Source organism: Mus musculus, chromosome 15 (genome assembly GCF_000001635.26).
Source record: "Mus musculus strain C57BL/6J chromosome 15, GRCm38.p6 C57BL/6J".
NCBI lineage: Eukaryota > Metazoa > Chordata > Mammalia > Rodentia > Muridae > Mus > Mus musculus.
The window spans coordinates 26,424,933-26,444,579 of record NC_000081.6 but is presented as its reverse complement, the minus strand read 5'-3'; positions in this window follow the sequence as shown (position 1 = coordinate 26,444,579).

The following is a 19,647-nucleotide window of genomic DNA, read 5'->3' as shown; positions in this document are numbered from 1 at the left end:
TGTGTGTGTGTGTGTGTGTGTGTGTGTGTGATATGTAGAGATATAAGAGTGAAGCACTGTTGCATTTGTGAGGGAGGGTAAACAGGGAGTGCTTTCTAATTCTTTCGTTGGAATTATATTTTTTATTATTTTATTTATTTATTTATTTATTTTAATATTCTTTTTATTATTATTATTATTAGGTATTTTCCTCGTTTACATTTTCAATGCTATCCCAAAGGTCCCTCATACTTACCCCCCAATCCCCTACCCCCCCACTCCCCCTTTTTGGCCCTGGCGTTCCCCTGTACTGGGGCATATAAAGTTTGCAAGTCCAATGGGCCTCATCTTGTTATTGGATTATGAGGCTCACAATTGTCTGGAAGTTAAACACTTTTCCCTGGGGTTGGGGAATAATGCCTTTACTCTAGTGCTATTATACCTTCTATATGTAAACCACTGCCCTGTAATTGCACTTACTTGAAATCTCTTGAGGAAGGGGTGAATCTGATGGCACACGTTGGTCACTATTGGATTCCTGGTAGAATGATATCTACTTGTCTCACATCCAGAAAATATTCAGCAGTCTACCAAGAATGAAGGTAACTCTTTCTGTTCTCAAGCTAGACCCATTAGATTGTCTGAGGTTTTTGAGGAAGGAAAGAGAAAATTGACAATACAGAAGAAAATAGTGTCGACAAGAAAAATGATGTCTTTCAAATAAGATTAGTAGTCAGATGTGGCAGCAGCCAAGGCAGAAGTAATAAGGACACGCAAAGTCTAATCTACAAGGTGGGATCTTGAAAGCTTAATAATAGAAGAAGGGGCAACTAAGGCAACCTGTGCAGAGTCCAGGTTCCTGAGCTGGAGACGGCTCAGTGGGTAAAATGCTTGTGCAAACATGAGGCTCTGAGTTCATGTCAGTAGAACCCACATTAAAAATAGCCTGGAAACCCAGTGCTGAGGCCCAGAACTGACACAAGTGGGTCACAGGAGCCCACTGGCCAGCCGCTCTAGCGAAAACCATGAACTGTGGACTCTATAAGAAACCTTATCTTGGAAAACTGAAGTGCAAAGTAACAGGGAAAGACATTAAATATCATCACCTGGCATTCACGTATGCATGCATGGGTGAATGTTTCATCATAAGTACACACATACATGTACATACCACATACATACACACACACACCAAAGGAGAAAGAGGGAGAGAGAATAAGGTATGGATTAAGAGAAGGAGAAGGGAAGGAGAGGGGCAGAGAGGTGGACAGAGATAGAGAAGCTAGGGTTATTTTCTTTTTCTTTTTTTTTTTTGAACATTTTTATTATATATTTCTTTATATACATTTCAAATTTCAAATGCTATCCCAAAAGTTCCCTATACACACCCTCTGCCCTGCTCCCCTACCCACACACTCCCACTTCTTGGCCCTGGTGTTCCCCTGTACTGGGGCATATAAAGTTTGCAATACCAAGGGGCCTCTCTTCCCAGTGATGGCCAACTAGGCCATCTTCTGCTACATATGCAGCTAGAGACACGAGCTCTGGGGGTACTGGTTAGTTCATATTGTTGTTCCTCCTATACGGTTGCAGACCCCTTCAGCTCCTTGGGTGCTTTCTCTACCTTCTCCATTGGGGGCCCTGTGTTCCGTCTTATACATGATAGTGAGCATCCACTTTTGTATTTGCCAGGCACTGGCATAGCCTCATATAGCTATACCAGGGTCCCTTCATCAAAAACTTGCTGGCATATGCAATAGTGTCTGGGTTTGGTGGCTGATTATGGGATGTATCCCTGGGTGGGGTAGTCTCTGGATAGTCCATCCTTTTGTCTTAGGTCCAAACTTTGTCTCTGTAACTCCTTTCATGGGTATTTTAAGGAGGAACGAAGTATCCACCCATTGGTCTTCCCTCTTCTTGATTTTCTTGTGTTTTGCAAATTGTATCTTGGGTGTTCTATGTTTGTGGGCTAATATCCACTTATCAGTGATTGCATATCTAATGACTTCTTTTGTGATTGGGTTACCTCACTAAGGATGATATCCTTCAGATACATCCATTTGTCCAAGAATTTCATAAATTCATTGTTTTTAATAGCTGAGTAGTACTCAAAAGAACATCTTGAGAATTTAAAACTTGAAATTTAAAACTTGGGGATTAAAGCCTTTTATTTTTGTAACATGAGAAATTTTATAAGATTTTGAGTTAGACTGTCTCCCATTTTTCTCTCAAGTATAGGATTCTCTGTGACATGCAATTGAGATATGCAGTGACAAGACATGTATTTTTTGAACAGTGCTGAAACTGTCTAGTGCCATGCCCCATTTCTCTCTATTACTAAGCTTAAAATTTAAGCTAATAGACTGTGAGAATTACATTCACACTTGTACATATAGACACACCAAGTCCCACAGTCACACTCAAGTATATGCTTTGTTGAAATACCCAGTGAACAAAAGTAAGGGAGAGTTAAATGAGGAGCCACTGGCTGATCTGTTGCTAAACATGGCCTTTGTGTATGTGGCATTTGTGTATGGATAAGGTGACTAAACCTTAAAATAAATTGTCACTCATCAGACAAGTGCACTCAGAGAAAATGATTACAGAAATGACAACCAGTTAGTATAATGCGTGGTCTTTGAGCAACAGAAGCATGTCCCCAGTTCTGTGTTATCTCAGAGTACAGTGTCAAGACCATGATGTCACTTGACCAATGTTCTGTGCTTCTCTGACTTCTTTTCTTGGTGGAATTTTCATAATGTGGGAACTTGAGGGGTTCTTTGTTCAAGAAGAAGTTCTAAAGTAAGCATAGAAGTGGACCAAACTCAAGATTAGACAGGAGAAGTGAAGAAACGATATGGTTTTCAAGTGTAGTTAGGAAACTGGTCTGCACACCGCATGAATCTAACAGAACACATTATGCAAAATGTCCACATCATAGAAGCATTCAATTTTGTGCTAGTCTGGTGTTTCCAGATAAGGAGAACTAGCAGAAGATAGGTAGAAATCATACGTAGCATAAGACATTTGCGCTAATCATTATGGAAGCTGCAAACGTCCAGTGAGCTTCCCTCTGGAGGCTAGAGACCTGTATGTGTGCTGCTACAGTGTGGATCCCTGAGAATATACCTGGAGGTTTCTGCTCCAGCATAGGCTGAAAGTCTGAGAGCAAAGTCAGCACTCGTCCGTACACTTATTCCAAGCACCCACTGTGGTGCCTTCCTCCCACGGTGGGAAAGGATGCCTCTTTTACTCAACCTACCAATATCAAACTAATCTTTCCACAAACACCTTGACACCCACACCAAGGAATGAGACTAATGAGACTAATGAGCCCTCCCAGTATTCAGTGGCTTTGTCAAGCTGACATGTAAAATTAGCATAACACCTTTATTAAAGCATTGTTATTTTTAATGTGCTGAATTCAGATGTGGAACTTTTTAGAGTTTGGAGTAAGGTGATAAATCTGAATATGAAAAGTTAGTATGGAAGTTGTCTTTGGGGGGGGGCTCTGTATCTTTGATGAAAAAAATCATTATAGAAACCTTAATAAAATAAGCTACTGGGCTCTAACCCAGAAACACTGATGCAGAGTCTCTATGTTCTCTGGCATCTGTCTGTAGACCAGGATGAACCAACTCAGTCTCTCAAATGTGCTGTTAAAGTTTTTATGCCATCAAAGCAAAATTGCTGCATGATTCTCTCCTTCCTCCAGGAAATCCCTTTGTAGAGGACGCGTGCTGAGCATGTCATCGTTTGCATACACAGGAAGGAGGCTTACTTTGAGCACATGTTCTGTTGCTGTCAAACTGGTTTTCTTGGTCTGGCTACCCAATGAGCAGAGCAGTTGGCAGTCCCTACTCAAGGTGGGTACTGTCCAAAGATGGGGGTCACCTAAAAGGAAGGGTAAAAATGACTGAAAGGAAGCCATCACATAGTACTCCAAATGTAGCATTTTTAGTCTCAAATAAAGCTTTTCACCTTTGAGAGTAAAACTAGAGTCTATTCTATTATCTCCAGAATTGTATTGTGTTGTTCTTCAATTCCTTCCTATATCAAAACATTAGCTTTTGCATTAGAAAGTCATTACTAGTGCTGGCTGGACGTCTCCATAGGTAAAGACACTTACTACACAACTCTGACGACCTTACTTTGACCCCTGAAACTCCTGTAAAGGTATAAAGAGAGAACTGATTTCACAAACTAATATAACTTATACACACAAACACATGTGCAAACAGACATGAATACATACACATACACACATTCATGTGCGTGTATATGCACCCATATACACATACATGAATACATGCACCTATACACATGCATACACATACACATAAACATGCACACACATTACATATGTGCATACACACTAATCCTTCTAATAATAACAAATAAAGTTTAATAAGAGGAAACTATTACTAGATCCAGAAATGGCCATACTGAACCTGTGATCCCAACAATGGTAAGGTTGAGACAGAAGGATAGAAAATTGAAGATAAGTCTATAATATAACTGAGAGTGTGACACTACCTCAAGTGTAATCACTAGTTAAATTCAAATTATTTTCTAAATTTTAATCGGTAATGACATATACACATGAAGTTTTATTTATTCAGTTTTGACATATAAAAGAAATTGAAAGCATAAACTTTAACTATGTAGCCATGGTTTAAATCATTGTCAGTTGTTATGACCCTAGATGTAACTCTCTCCTCTATAACATCTACTTCATAGAACTGTTGTGAGAGGCAAATGTTTTATTTGGGTGGGGCATTTCGTGTGTGAGTGGATACTAGATTTATGCTATTTCCACCTACTCTTTCCTCCCATGTTCTCGCATTCCTCAAGTTCATAAACTCGTCTTTAATCATACATGTGTGTGTGTGTGTGTGTATATATATATATATATATATATATATATATATATGCTTGTGTATGTATTCTATGTGTGTGTTACTGAAATCCATTTAGTGTTGATCTAATGTATATGTGTTTGTGACTCACTTGGGAGTGGGCAAACTCTCAGGGGGCTTATCCATGCAAAAAACAAACGCTCACTCTCTTAGCATTCACTGAATCCATGCAAAAAACAAACTCTCACTCTCTTAGCATTCACTGATTTTCTATAGCTCTTCATTTATGTACGGGATTTTTTGTGACATCCCCTCATGCACACTGGCACGTCAATTGACATTGTCATTTTTTATGTCTTATTTAGGAAACTTTCATATTGAGAATTCATGAGCGCGGAAACAGAAAACACCGTCTCACAGCTTGGTCCTCTGGCTCCTGCCATCTCCCCTCCCACTTTTGCATAATGTTCCCTGAGCCTAAGGCATACCAGTTGCGTTGTAGAAGCACCAACTGTGGCTGGACACCTCACAGTCAGTTGATTCCTGTATTTGGCCAGCTGTGGATTTGTGTATAGTCTCCATATGCCCATTGCATGTGGAATGAAACTCCTTTTACTACAGTTTTGCTAGATAATCTACGGCTCTTGGGGGAGCCTTGTCACCCTGTTTGACATAGCTCCATTTTACACACACACACACACAGTTTTACTTTTTAAATAAGATTTTTACCCCTAAATTTTCCTCTTGTTTTCTTATTTTAGAACTTTTAGGCATTTTATGTGTGAGCCTAGCATTCCACATTTGTCCATTTACTGAGGTGAGTAAGTGAGCCAGACTAGGACCATCATAGAACCAATATATGGAAACTACTGAAGCAGAGAACATGATGACTGTGTTGTAAGCTTTGGTTGCTCTGACTATAATTGTTACAATTTTAAGTCATAGTGACCCTCTTTCCTTAAGCAGCAAGCCCACTCAGTGGGGGTGACTGTCTTATCCAAAGACCAGTATGATAACTTAACAAGGCATTATCCTAGTTACCAAGAGTTTATGTTTAGTTCTGTTTATTGATTTCCCCTGGATTATTGAGACCAGAGACATGTCATAACTCAGGAATAATACATTCTAAATTTAGAGGAAAACAATGATTGTCATTGCCCTACCTCACAATTACATACTTTAATATGACATAGGTATGTGGGCTAGAAGAGTGTTCAGGACTCACTACCCTTAGACATATCCTCATATTTAATTCTGGGCATGTAGGCCACAAAGGTGTATTCTGCTTAGAGGTACCCCAAAGCTCTCTGTGTTCTTCAGACAGATAGATGTGGGTGTTTTCCCGCAGAGTTTTCAGCATAATTCGAGCAGAGAAAGAGAGAGCGCGCGCTGTTTCTTCAGAGAGATCAGACAAATGCCTTCAAGGAAAATAAGATTTGAAGAAGCTATCTACCTTCCATCAAAACCAAAGAAGGAGCATAAATTAGAACCCAACTGCTAGATAAAACTGCTGTTTCACAGAGGCAGAAATTAGAGGTTTATGGGGAAATGCATATAGTATTTCTTTCTAAAACTAAACATATGTCATTATCACAGAGGTTTTTTTTTTTTTAACAAAGAGCCACAGTTGTATACAATACATAAATATGTGTCTCAACTCAAAACACACATTAAAATGGAGTTAGCAGCCTGTGTTCCACCCATTTAACTTTCAGTAATGTCAAGGTTATGACAAGTCTCCTAGCAGCACATGGGTTTCTTTACAGTGAGTCGTCAGACCACTGGTCACTTTTAGGATATCTACAAGGTAGAGGCTGGACTTTGTTCTCTCTTTTCATCCTCTGAGGTCAGGTCTCAGCTGGGGAGACCCAACATTGGTTGCCCTTTGCATTATTTGCTTTAGCAATGAGTGAAAACAAGGACTATGGAAATGTGAGGAAAAAGAAAGGTCATTTCTATCTTGGTACCTTGTGGGGATTAAGAGGAGGAAAACCAGATCACAGCAAAGAAAATTCAAGGAAATGCAGTATAAAACCCCTATGTTGGAACTTTGATGATGGGAAACAAAGATAAGCCTTCGGTTGTGCCTTAAGCAACCTTCCCTGACCATGGTTAAGGAAGAGAAAATATTACGCTTTGGGCTTCTGTAAAACACAGATTACGTCACTAGTAGAGTGGGCTGTATTTATTACACACCCAATCACAGCGAGAAAAGTGCCTTGAAATGTTTGTCTGGGCACTCAGATCTCACCCATCACAGTGGGGAATGGTGGGGAAGGTACAATGGAGTTTATGGTGGTAAGTTTGACATGTAGCAGAAAGGTTCCATACCTCAAAGTGGATGAAGAAGCAGGAAAGTCATGTTTGCACACAGGCTGACAAGTACTTCATGACTCACACCCTCTGCAAGCTAGGTCACGTGCCCAGCAACTGAATCCCCAGTCCCCTAAAGAATGCCACCAAGTGGAGATCGAGTGCCTAAATACAGGGGCCTCTGGGAGAGCATTCACATTCAAACCATAGGAGGGTGGCTTCAAATCTGGATGCATACATTATCTAAACAAATAAAAAAGTGATTAAATACTGATTATGTAACTATTCTCCATCTGCATCCAGCTTGTTCTTTTCCATATAGATTACGTATATGTAGGCAGATAACAAGAAGCATCCTCTATCCTGACAGGTCTTGTAATTGGAGGAAAGTGACCTCATAAGAAATTCAAAGACTGGAACCTAAATCCCGCTGGATGGAAATTACTTTAAAATGTGTCTTCTTATTATGCTGTGCTGGAGACTGACACTGCGTCTCTCTCATTTCTGGTGTGTGACCTTGGAGAATAGCTTTGCTCCTGTACTCTATCTATCTCTTCTAGCCAATATAGACATGAAGACATCGAGACACAGAGGATGTTCATGTGGATGTGGCCAGAGATGGTCTTTGCAAGCCAGGGAGAGATGTCTGGACCAGATCCTTCTCTCAGACCTTCAAAGGAACCACCACGAGGGCATGCTGGGTTTTGGCCTCCAGACTAAAGAGAACTGTGTTTAAGCCATCCAGTCTGTGATCTTTTTCTAGTCCTGCTGAAGGAAAGTGATACAAGTTCCCACAAAGATTCATCACAAAGAGAAAGAAAGGGGAACCAGTTCGGGGGACACTGGACTTGAACTGCACGGGGCTGCTGCTTTTCCTTTGGATTGTCTGGGGCAGCTACATCCTTCCTGTATCACAGCAGAGCCTTTCGTCAGTAATAACATGCTGGGAAGATGTGAGCTTACCACAGACAGAAGAGGAGGGCATCCCGGCTGCATCTGTTTACAGATTTATTTTGGAAGGGGATTATGTCTCCAAAGTCACTGTCCTTCTGCAGACAGGAGTCAATACTGTTTTCAGAATAGTATTTCATTTTATAAAAGTCTTGACTCTTCCAGGCAAAGAAATGTAGAGTCTGAAGTGAAGTGCATCATCTCTGGACAGCCTGTATCAGCATGTAGTCATAAAGAACTAATCAGGGTAACCACTAACCACTGCACTCTCTGCAAGGCTCTGACAATGGGTAACATATGCAAAGGGTAAATGTAGTTCCTTACCACAGGCCCAAGGTGCTAAGGTGCCAATGCAGAATGAGAGGCTCACAGCGTGCTCAAAGCTCTGTATCCTCGCAATGTCATCTCAACCACAACAACATCAAAAAATTCCACAGCGATCTAATAGTGTATTGCTGCCAACAGCTCGATCTTTTTGTTGCTAAATGTTCTCTTTCTCCTTTTCTTGCGGCATAGTTTTAAAATCACGTAGTGCAGCTTATGTTTGGGAGAGACCAGATGATATCTCTATATCCTGAGGTCAGACCCCAACAGCCCATCAGTTAGCACTTGCCTGCCATGGACTGTGTATGTGGCATTTTAAGGACTTCATTTGTCTGAGGCCATGCTCCCCAGGGCTTCCATATAAGAAAGGGTATTATGGGTGCTTTCCACGTGTTTGGTTGGTTATAAATCATTATTATTAAAATGTAAGAGGCTATGTAAGAAATAGAATCCTGGGATTTTAGATGGTGCTTTGGAAATCCTCCAGTCCAGGGGATGGTAAGTAGATTTTACCCCAGTAGTTAACTCACAACAGTTGCTGGTGGCTACCTAAAGCAAGCTAGTAGTTACTTCTCTCGTACTCAACAAAAGTCAACTTGAGAAAGAAAGGGTTTATTTTTGTCCTATAGTCTGAGGGTACACCCATCATGGCAGGGAAGTCTTAGTAGCCAGAATGGTACTAGACAAAGCAGCAGGATTATGAGGTAGCTGGTCCCATTGAATCCACAGTCCAGAGGGAGAGAAGGTGGACTCTCACTTTACTTTCTCCCTTTTCACTTTGTATTCAGTCCAGGGATGATGCTGGCAGCATTCAGGCTCCATCTTCCATCCCAGACTAAACCTCTTTAGAAGCCAGCTTTGATCTGCCCCAAAGGGTCTGTCCTAAGTGAATCTAAATCCTGTTAAACCGACGATGAAAGAGAGCAAGCACGATACTAAAAAATGTGCTAGTGCCAACCGTGAGCATGGCAAATATCAATACTGAGATTCAGGCTAGTGTCTTGTGTGCACACAGCACAATCATTATGACATCTCCAGAGCTATATCCAAAGATGACAATGCTGAGCTCAAAGAGCATTAAATGACAGACGCAAGGTCACATGAGTAGACTATAATTCTGTCTGACAGAGGGGGACACTAGACTTCCTTCTCAAATGAGACTGTAATCTAGAAAATACCACCATCAGTCTTCTCAGCCTAACAGAAACATGGCTTTTTACTTTAGAGTGAGCATGGGTACCCCAATGGAGGAATTAGAGGAAGGACTGAAGGAGCTGAAGGGATTTGCAACCCCATAGGAAGAAAAACAATATCAACCAACCAGAACCCCCAGAGCTCCCAGGGGCTAAACCATCAATGGGAGGGGAGCCCTTGGTCTTGTGGAGACTCAATGCCCCAACATAGGGAAATGCTGTGGAGGTGAGGTGGGAGTAGGTGGGTGAGTGGGGGAGCTCCATCATAGAAGAAGGGGGAAATAGAAGAAACTGGATAGGGAGTTTGCAGAGGGGAAACTGGGAAGGGGGATAACATTTGAAATGTAAATAAATAAAATAGCCAATAAAAATGCATTTTGAAAAAGACTCTTGATTTGCATTTGTGCAGGATCCTCTTCATCTGAGTAGCTTTTTGTGAGTGATTCTGAAACTGGGGACCCATTTATACACTGTCCCCCAGCTATAACTTTGGAAGAAGCACAAAGTCTGCATTCTGGATGCTCAACTCAAACCTCTGAATCTCTCTGAGTTCTTTGGGGAAAATGGTACAATGAAATCTAAGTTTATTTTGTTAGCAGTAGGCCAAATACAGGTAAAATATTAATGAACATAAAAATATAAAATATCCTGCAGTTAAATTGGACAAAACATGGGGGGGGGACCTAAAAAGTGACAGAAAATGTTTGTGAAGTAATAAGAGCAAGGAGTTAAATTTTAATTCCTTGTAGCAATTATTTTCTCCCCTGGGGAAAGGACATTAAGAACTTTGTGTGGCAGTGACATCTATTTTTTATTACGCCCATGAACTAGTACATCTTTCCAAACTGCTGCTATTCATTGCTTTTAAATCAGAATGGATGAGTTTGAAAAGATATGAAGATTCATTAATCCCAGCTCTAAATATTGCTGGTGAAATTGTTCTCATCTACTGCAGCCTGCTAAGGACTCAAAGGACAGTCTAGCACTACCCTTGATCCAAAGAATGTGTCCTTCAGAGGCAGCAAGACACAGTCCCTCGTGCCCACTAACCCAAACAATCATGTGCTCTATCCAACAATGAACATCAGAGCTTCACAGGAAGGGCCATGTGTGTGTGTGTATGTATGTGTGTGTGTGTGTGTGTGTGTGTGTGTGTGTGTGTGTGTGTGTGGTGTGTGTGTTGAGAAAATTCAAAATGCCGGGAAAGAGGAAGTTTGATTTTGATGTAGCACTTTAGATAACATTATGTAGTCTGTAGAAAAGTGTTATTAAAATCTCATGACAATCAAATTATAACCTCTAGAAGACAGTAACTGGCATGGTATCAGCTCTCTGCTGAAAGCTACCATGAAGAGCCATGTGTTATCCTCAACACTGGGTTGGTTCTTCTATTATCACCATGTCAATTAGCACACAATTCTAACATGGTTGATATCACGATTCATATTTTATAAATGAGATATTGAAACTCAAAATTGAAAAATGAAATATTAGGACCACATGTGGATTAATTAGAGTGATCAGGTAATTTAGATGAGCAGACAAAAAAATAGACTCAAAATCATAACATGACGTCGACTAATATGAAAGATGTTCTAGACCATATTTAGTAACCAACTAGAATTCATGATCTTCTTCATGAACAACTAGACATGTACAACACAGATGAGTATCTGCTTCACAGCCTCACACAACCTCCCTGGAGATGAAACATCCAACTCTTCCCAAATACTGAGAAGACTGGCCCTACAGACTTCCCTGAGGTTCAGTAAACACAGACATTAAGATACATGTAGGGACCGATTGCCACTCCTCACTTATGACATTCGTTTAGCCTGGCTTTTTATTAGATTTTGTTATTTCTTTGATAAGGACAAGAATTACGTCATAGAACTCAAATCACCCACAGCATTTTTTTTTTCCTTGCACAGAGTGGGTGTTGAAAGCTGGCAAGGCTTCCTGAGTGAGTGAATGATCCATCCACATTGATACTGACGGGCTGTCCTTAGCTGTCAAAAAAATTCCCTTTCTTCATTCATCTGCTACACCTGAGTAATTTTCCAGACATAAAAACAACCCCACCTCATCCCTTTCTTCTGTAGCTCACCTGGCATGCCTTACTGCCTGTCACCTTCAAAGGCCTACCCAAATGTCACGAGGCTCAAGGAGAATGACTCAGCATCCAGATTTTCCATGGCTTTTTTTTTTCCTTGTTCCCCATTTGCTTCATTGCCAGTCTCAGTGACTCAGTGCTTAGCTTAATGGAAACAGTGTTTGTTTATAGAATATGTAATACTCCTTGTACATAATGCATTTTCAAAACTCTTCCACAGCTACTATTTCATTTGGTGACATAGCTTTCTGAGGTCACCAGGATGGGGTTTTATGCCATGGAAAGAACAGAAAGTCAGGAAGATAATTTGGTCAAGGTCATAGAGTGAAACCAACTAGTGGCAGGCCTTCTTCTTCTTCTTTTTCTCTTCTATTCTTTTTGCATTTTGCTTCCTGTGCCTTGTGACACTGTTTCCATCCCCAGGACAATGGTGTCCCCCCATTGACTCAGCTGTACCTTAGCACATTGAAAGCTAGCCACCATGACTATAACTTCTGAAAGTTCAGTCCTGCTTCTTGCTGTTGTCACTGCTTTCAGGGCTGAAAGTAGTTCTAGGGGTATCTATTTTGTTATGAACATAAAACGTTCAGAAATATTTGATATTTTAAAATGATATCTCACTGAAATCTTACAAAAGTAGACATTTTCTGTTCTTTTGTTTTTATTAGATATTTTCTTTATTTACATTTCAAACGTTATCCCTTTTCCTGGTTTCACTTCCGAAAATCCCCTATCCCCTCCCCATCCCCCTGCTCACCAACCCACCCACTCCTGCTTCCTGGCCTGGCATTCCCCTATACTGGGGCATAGAACCTTCACATGACCAAGGGACTCTCCTCCCATTGATGAAGGACTAGGCCATCCTCTGCTACATATGCAGCTGGAGCCATGAGTCCCACCATGTGTACTCTTTTGTTGGTGGTTTAGTCCCTATGGACCGGTCATAAGAACTATCTTTCAGGAACTTCTGGGAGTCTTGTGTCCCAGAGGGGCATTCCAGAGACAAAGTTATACAGGTAGGATTGGTAGATCACAGAAACCATGAATGGGTGGATGTGCAAGGGGTTCTCTCTTTAGAGAGAAGGAAGCTTGTCTAGGAGGAAGTAGTGGGTGGGGGGATTCTTGCAGAAAAAGAGGATCTGTACTTCAGACTGAGATATGTGGAATTCCTGGGCTAAGGGCTTGATTTTGGCATGCATCTGTGGGAACCATGCATGATTACATGCATCCATAGCTGCCTCTTTATGTCTCTTATGATTGGTTAAACATATTTTTACCTGGAAGAATTTCATCATTTGTTAGGTAGCTATACTAGGACCAATGTACAGCTACTTAGCTGTGTGTGCTGAGGTAATTTCTCTGAGCCTCATCTTTCTGCCTCTGAAATAGTGATGACCTGGCTTAAGGTGTGGGCAAAGTTAAGTGAAATAATCTGCCTGGTATAAAGTCCTTGCTCAGGAATATATTTCTGGGTGGATTTTCTTATGTTTCTCTTTCCCCATACTAAGAGTATATGGTTTCCAAACTGTCTTGGTTCCCAAAGTCAAGATCCCTTTAAATCATCCTTTCTTCAGTCTGGAGATACATTGCTTTGATTGGTAGGTATAAAATGCATAGATAGAGGCAATCATAGAGATGGAAGAATGCAGGGAGGAAAATTGAGCTCCATAGAAAATGGGAACTCAAGTACTTTTCTCGACCCACACACACTCTATGAGACATTACCATTTGATCTTGCTGGAACCAAGGCCTGAGTAACTGCAGTGATGTTTAGACTTAGGAGGCTGTACTGAAGGTCCTGGTTATTTATATGTTTTCTTGTTACTGAATAATGAGACACCACAGGGGAAAAGGAACTAGCAGAGAAGAAAAAAGAAATTAAACCTACTCAGATACTAAAATTGGGATCAAATACAAGCTGGAAAATACAGACTCTATATTTTTCCTATTCTGATTGCATATTTTCAAGTCCCCAAACTCTGTCATGATTTCAATGAAGCCTACACCCCTCACCCCCATACCTCCTCTCCTCTGCCAAAAGTATCCATGACCTCAACTATTACCGTGTAGCTGGGAGGTAACTAAAATTACTGTTTGTGTGGAGCTCAAGAATGCTAAAATTTAATCTGATTGAATAGGAGTAGAGGCTGGAATCAGGAGAATTCCCAGAGGAGGCCTAAGAGGCAAGACTTGTCAAGACCGATTATTTTGGCATAGTATGCCCAAATTTTATACTCCTGGACCAGGAACATTCCCCAGGTGCCAGCATTTTATGTGTTTAGAGAGTGTTATAGTTTGGATCTGGAATGCATCTCAAAGATCATGTGTTGAAGGCTTGGTCTTTGCTATAGCACGTTCCAGAGTTGGAGATTGTTTTTCGGTGGTTAACAACTTTATGGATGGTTTAATCAAAGGGTAGTTTTATATTAACAGACAATTTAGAGATGGCAGAAAAATAGAGATGAGTAAGTAAGCAAGGAGGAAGGAAGAAGGAAGAAGGGAAAAGGAAGAAGGAAGGAAGTATATCAATGAGGTCATATCTTGAAGAAAATATTTTGTTCTTTGGCACTGACCACCCTAGTGGTAATTCATTTTCTGTCTCCCTGTCTCCCTGTCTCCCTGTCTCCCTGTCTCCCTGTCTCCCTGTCTCTCTGTCTCTATCTCTGTCTCTGTTCCTTTCTCTGACTTTGTCTCCTTCTGCCTCTATGTCTCTGTCTGCCTCTGTCTGTCTCTTTCTCTGTCTCTCTGTATCTATCTGTCTGTCTGTCTGTCTGTCTGTCTGTCTGTCTGTCTCTCTCTCTCTCTCTCTCTCTCTCTCTCTCTGTATGCATGTCTGTCTCCCATCATCCCACTCTCCCTCCCTCCCACTGCTACCCTTTCTCCTACACATCCAGCCTGAGATGAGAGGCTTAACTCTACCATTCACTCTCCATTGCCACAGGCTGAAGAATGGTAGAAACAAGTGCCTGGACTCATGGACCAGATCTGCTGAAGCTGGGAAAGCTAATGTTCTCATATGTACTTTGTAATTTAATTTTATTTGTAGTTCTTTTTTTACACTCCATATTCCATTCCCCGCCTCTCACTATCTACCCTCCGACTGCTCCACATCACACACCTCCTCCCAACTCCACCCCATCTCCACGTGGATGCCCTCACCCCCATTCCACCTGACCTCTACAACTCCCTGGGGCCTCCAGTCTCTTGGGGGTTAGGTGCTTCATCTCTGAATGGACACAGACCAGGCAGTCCTCTACTGTGTGTGTCTTAGGGGCCTCATATCAGCTGGTGTATGCTGCCTGGCTGGTGGTCCAGTATCTGAGAGATCTTGAAGGTCCAGGTTAATTGAGACTGCTGGTTCTCCTACAGGATTGCCCTCCTCCTCAGCTTCTTCCAGCTTTCCTCTAATTCAACAACAGGGGTCCGCTACTTCTGTCCATTGTTTGGGTGCAAATAACTGCATCTGGCTCTTTCAGCTGCTTGTTGGGTCTTTAGGAGGGCAGACATGATAAATCCCTTTTTGTGAGCATTCCATAGCCTCAGTAATAGTGAGGCCTTGGGACCTCCCCTTGAGCTGGATCCCACTTTGGTCCTGTCACTAGACCTTCTTTTCCTCAGGATTCTCTCCATTTCCATCCCTGTAATCCTTTCAGACAGAAACAATTATGGGTCAGAGGTGTGACTGTGGGATGGCAACCCCATCCCTCACTTGATGTCTTCCTGCTGGAGGTAAGGAATCTCGAATATCTGGGAAACACCTAAAGAAATGTTCAAAGTCCTTAGTGATCAGAGAAATGCAAATCAAAACGACCCTGAGATTCCACCTTACCCAGTCAGAATGGCTAAGATCAAAACTTGAGGTGACAACACATGTTGGAGACCATGTGGAGAAAGTGGAACACTCCTCCATTTTTGCTGGTGAGATTGCAAACTGGTACAACCACTCTGGAAATTAATCTGGAGGTTCCTCAGAAAATTAGAAATAGATCTACCTGAAGACCTAGCTATACCACTCCTGGGAATATACCCAAAAGATGCCCCACCATGCCACAGGGGCACCTGTTCCACTATGTTCATAGAGGCCTTATTTGTGATAGCCAGAAGCTGGAAACAACCTAGATGTCCCACGACAGAAGAATGGATACAGAAAATGTGGTTCATTTACACAATGGAGTATTACTCAGCTATTAAGAACGAGGACATCCTGGGTTTTGCAGGCAAATGGATCGAACTAGAAAAGATCATTCTTAGTAAGGTAACTCATACCCAAAAGGGCATGTAGGCAGGTATGCACTCACTAATAAGTGGATATTAGCCAAAAAAAAGGAGAAGAAGAAGAAGAAGGAGGAGGAGGAGGAGGAGGAGGAGGAGGAGGAGGAGGAGGAGGAGGAGGAGAAGGAGAAGGAGAAGGAGAAGGAGAAGGAGAAGGAGAAGGAGAAGGAGAAGGAGAAGGAGAAGGAGAAGGAGAAGGAGAAGGAGAAGGAGAAGGAGAAGGAGAAGAAGAAGAAGAAGAAGAAGAAGAAGAAGAAGAAGAAGAAGAAGAAGAAGAAGAAAGAAAGAAAGAAAGAAAGAAAGAAAGAAAGAAAGAAAGAAAGAAAGAGAAGAGAAGAGAAGAGAAGAGAAGAGAAGAGAAGAGAAGAGAAGAGAAGAGAAGAGAAGAGAAGAGAAGAGAAGAGAAGAGAAGAGAAGAGAAGAGAGGAAAAGAAAAGAAAAACCCATACAGAATACCCAAGATACAGTCCACAGAATTCAAAAGGCTCAACAAGCTGAAGTGCCCAAGTGAGGATGCATCAGTCCCACTTGGGAAATAGAAGAAAGCAATCACAAGAGGAGAGTGAGAGAGAGACTTGGGAGGGAACGTGGACAGGGTGGGGGGTGGCAGTGAGAGGTAGAAGGGAACCTGATTTGATATTGGGTGGGGGGAAAGGGCTGAAGCCCTGAGGACCAGCAGAAAGAATGTAAACAGGCAACCTCAGGAAATAGGAGGTTGGGGGATCCCCCCAGAGTGCACCAGAAACCTGGGAGGTGAGAGACTCCCAGGATTCATAGGAAGGGACCTTTGATGAAATGCCTGACAGTAGGGAGAGGGAACTTATAGAGCCCACCTCCAGCAGAAAGACAGGACCTCATATATTTTTTACAGTGAAAAAGGTTGACAGGGAACATCAGGAAAGAATGAACACTTGTCTGAGTAGAGCAAGCCCATGCATTAACTGCTCTGCATCTAAAGTCCATAACATCTAGGATTTACACCTACCAGTGCAAGTGGCTCAGCTCTTCCCAGGCAGACTCCTAGAAAAAGTTTTGCAACCAAACCTTCCATAGTTCCAAACCCATTGTTTGCCAGAAAGTGTTTTATATGTGCCTCCATGTTGTTATAATGGGAGCTAACATTTTTGAAGGCTTAGCATATTCCAGGCACTGTGTAAATGATTTCTAGTGTATTGATTTTGTTAATATCCATTCCATCCCAATGATGTAAATGATAATATGTCAACTTAAAGATAAAAATAAAATCTCTCAAGTCACAGTGAAGTAACTCACACAAAGTCACACAGCCAACACGAAGGCTCTAGACAAGGACCAGGCAGGCTGACTCAGCTGTCCCTGTTCCTTCCAGGTATACTGTGCCTCCTCCTGATATAAGGTGTGTTTTCTCTAAAGAATGAGTCACCGGAGGACAAAACTACATTGAGAGACTTTAAGTTAACTTTAATATAATATCAGATTGATATAAAAAAAAAAAAACAGCATGCCTGCTGCATGAGTTTTTCACAACCCATGATGCATCATTGGATATGAAGGTCCTCTTTATGTCCTGCTTACCCTGCTAATGCTTGGCCAGTTCCCATCTACTAAGTGCCCCAAATTCCCTATTGTTATATTTCAAGGCCAAATCTACTCTTTTGAATAGTAGCTAAACCCCTGAGTTCCCAATGTCTTCATTATTGTCATTTATGTATCTGTCTTGTGTAGATCCATAATAGGTGTTCACTACATACATTTTAGGATAAGTAAATGAAACATAGTTCTAAGTTTCACTCATACTTCACTCAGCAAAGATTTTTCCAAGACAGGTAGGTGATCTAGAGAAACTAGCTAAGACTGTACAATTAATGCTAATTCTTGATACTTTGACAGAGAGATATCAAAAGATCTTGGATTTCACTGTTCACACTCTAGAGAAACCAATAGAAAAACACAGTCATAGGATCTGTTCCAGGAGCATTTTCTGTGGCATCTGACTTAGCAGCTTTTATAGGATAGTTAGGAATGCTATGGTCAGTGGGAACAAATGACCAATGTCAGGAACACCTTCTGTGAAGATGACAAGATCTTGGCTAGGGCAAGATTGCTCCAGACCATGGCTTTCATGTGAAACCTGAGACAGAGTAAGAAGCACTTCACTGCAGTCCTTACAATCACCATAGCTGCCAGAAAGATGAAGCAGATGGATTTGGGAGTGGGGGTTGGTGGGGGATAGTGGGTGGGCAATCTGCCTGGCTGCTTAGTCCAAATGACTGTATAATGGGAGTTAGTTTCTTCAGGTCAGATTCTGGACTTGCCACAGAAGATCTCTCAGCTTGCAACTCTTTCCAAGAGCATCACCCTGAAAGGGATGTGTTGCTGTTACTTAAGCAAGCAAACAAACAACAAAGGAGACAAGGGCACCACCTGAAGCTTCGCATTTAGAAAATAAAATTGGGAATTGCTGAACAACGAATGTTGCTGCCTCAAGGGTTCAGGGTTGCCTACTATCCATGAATCTTGTATTTACCACAGGAATAATGGTGGGGGGCTTTAAAGTGGTGTCCTCGTTATCTAAAGAAGTCTTTGGTGTTGCTCAGTCTAAAACCAGAATGGCATAAATAAGAAAACCAAAAGTAGTAAAGCAACCATCTGTGATATTATGATGACCATTCAGAAATTGGTATTATGTCACTAATCTGGAGAGAGGTTTTGGAGTTGAATTAACATGGGGAGCATGTCAATTTCTGTCTATAAAAGCAGTTATGACTCAATTCTCACATCTACCTGAGGTAATGGAGAAGGGAAGAGGCAGATAATGGTCTCAAATACCTTTATGCTACTAACTTATGATACAGGAGAACCATGTTTGACTCTGGCTTAAAATGAGCATTCTGAGTTAGCAACCAGGGGAATGGAAACATTCTTGTCCTCCCTTTGTGAGCAGATCTTTCTACGATCCTCTGTGATATTTGGAAGCTATTCCTTAAAAACAGATCCTCTTGTCCACACCATACAAGGGCACAGCATTGAACTAAAGCATAGATAATCCATAGCAAGTCAAAACATTACATGTCTCAAAAATGAAAAACGGAAGAAGAACCAGGTAGGCATTGTCAGACTCAGTTTTTCCACTTGTGTGGTGGATTAAAAAAAAACAGTCAAACACACTACTTGCCCATGGGAGTGGGCCCATGAGGGGCTAGTAAGAGCAGGTCACATCATCGGAAGCACACAGGAAATCTAATTGCAGTTTGGCCAGGCAGAGAATAACACTGGATCTAGTTGTTTCCAATTAGGTTGAATAGAAAGAAACTTGAGGGGATGTGAACTTGCGAGTTGCAAATAGGAACAGCTACTTGACAATAGGAAGTGTATTTTTCTTGGTGCCTTGAAAAATCACGTCCTGGCCCATTGTTAACACCCTAAAGTTTGTACCCAATGGAACTCAAAGATGGTCGTGACAAACCACTTCTGGAAATTCAATCTACAGGAGCCTTATGGGCCCAATCTGTGAAGAAAAAGAATGCATCTGATTTATTTTCTTTTATCTATAGTGAATGATTGATTTTAGACTCTCATACAGGAGTGCTGTATTATATCATTCTCTTTCTTTCAATCCTAAACTCCTCCCATGCCCTCCAAAAAGAATGGCTCTTTTGGTCTA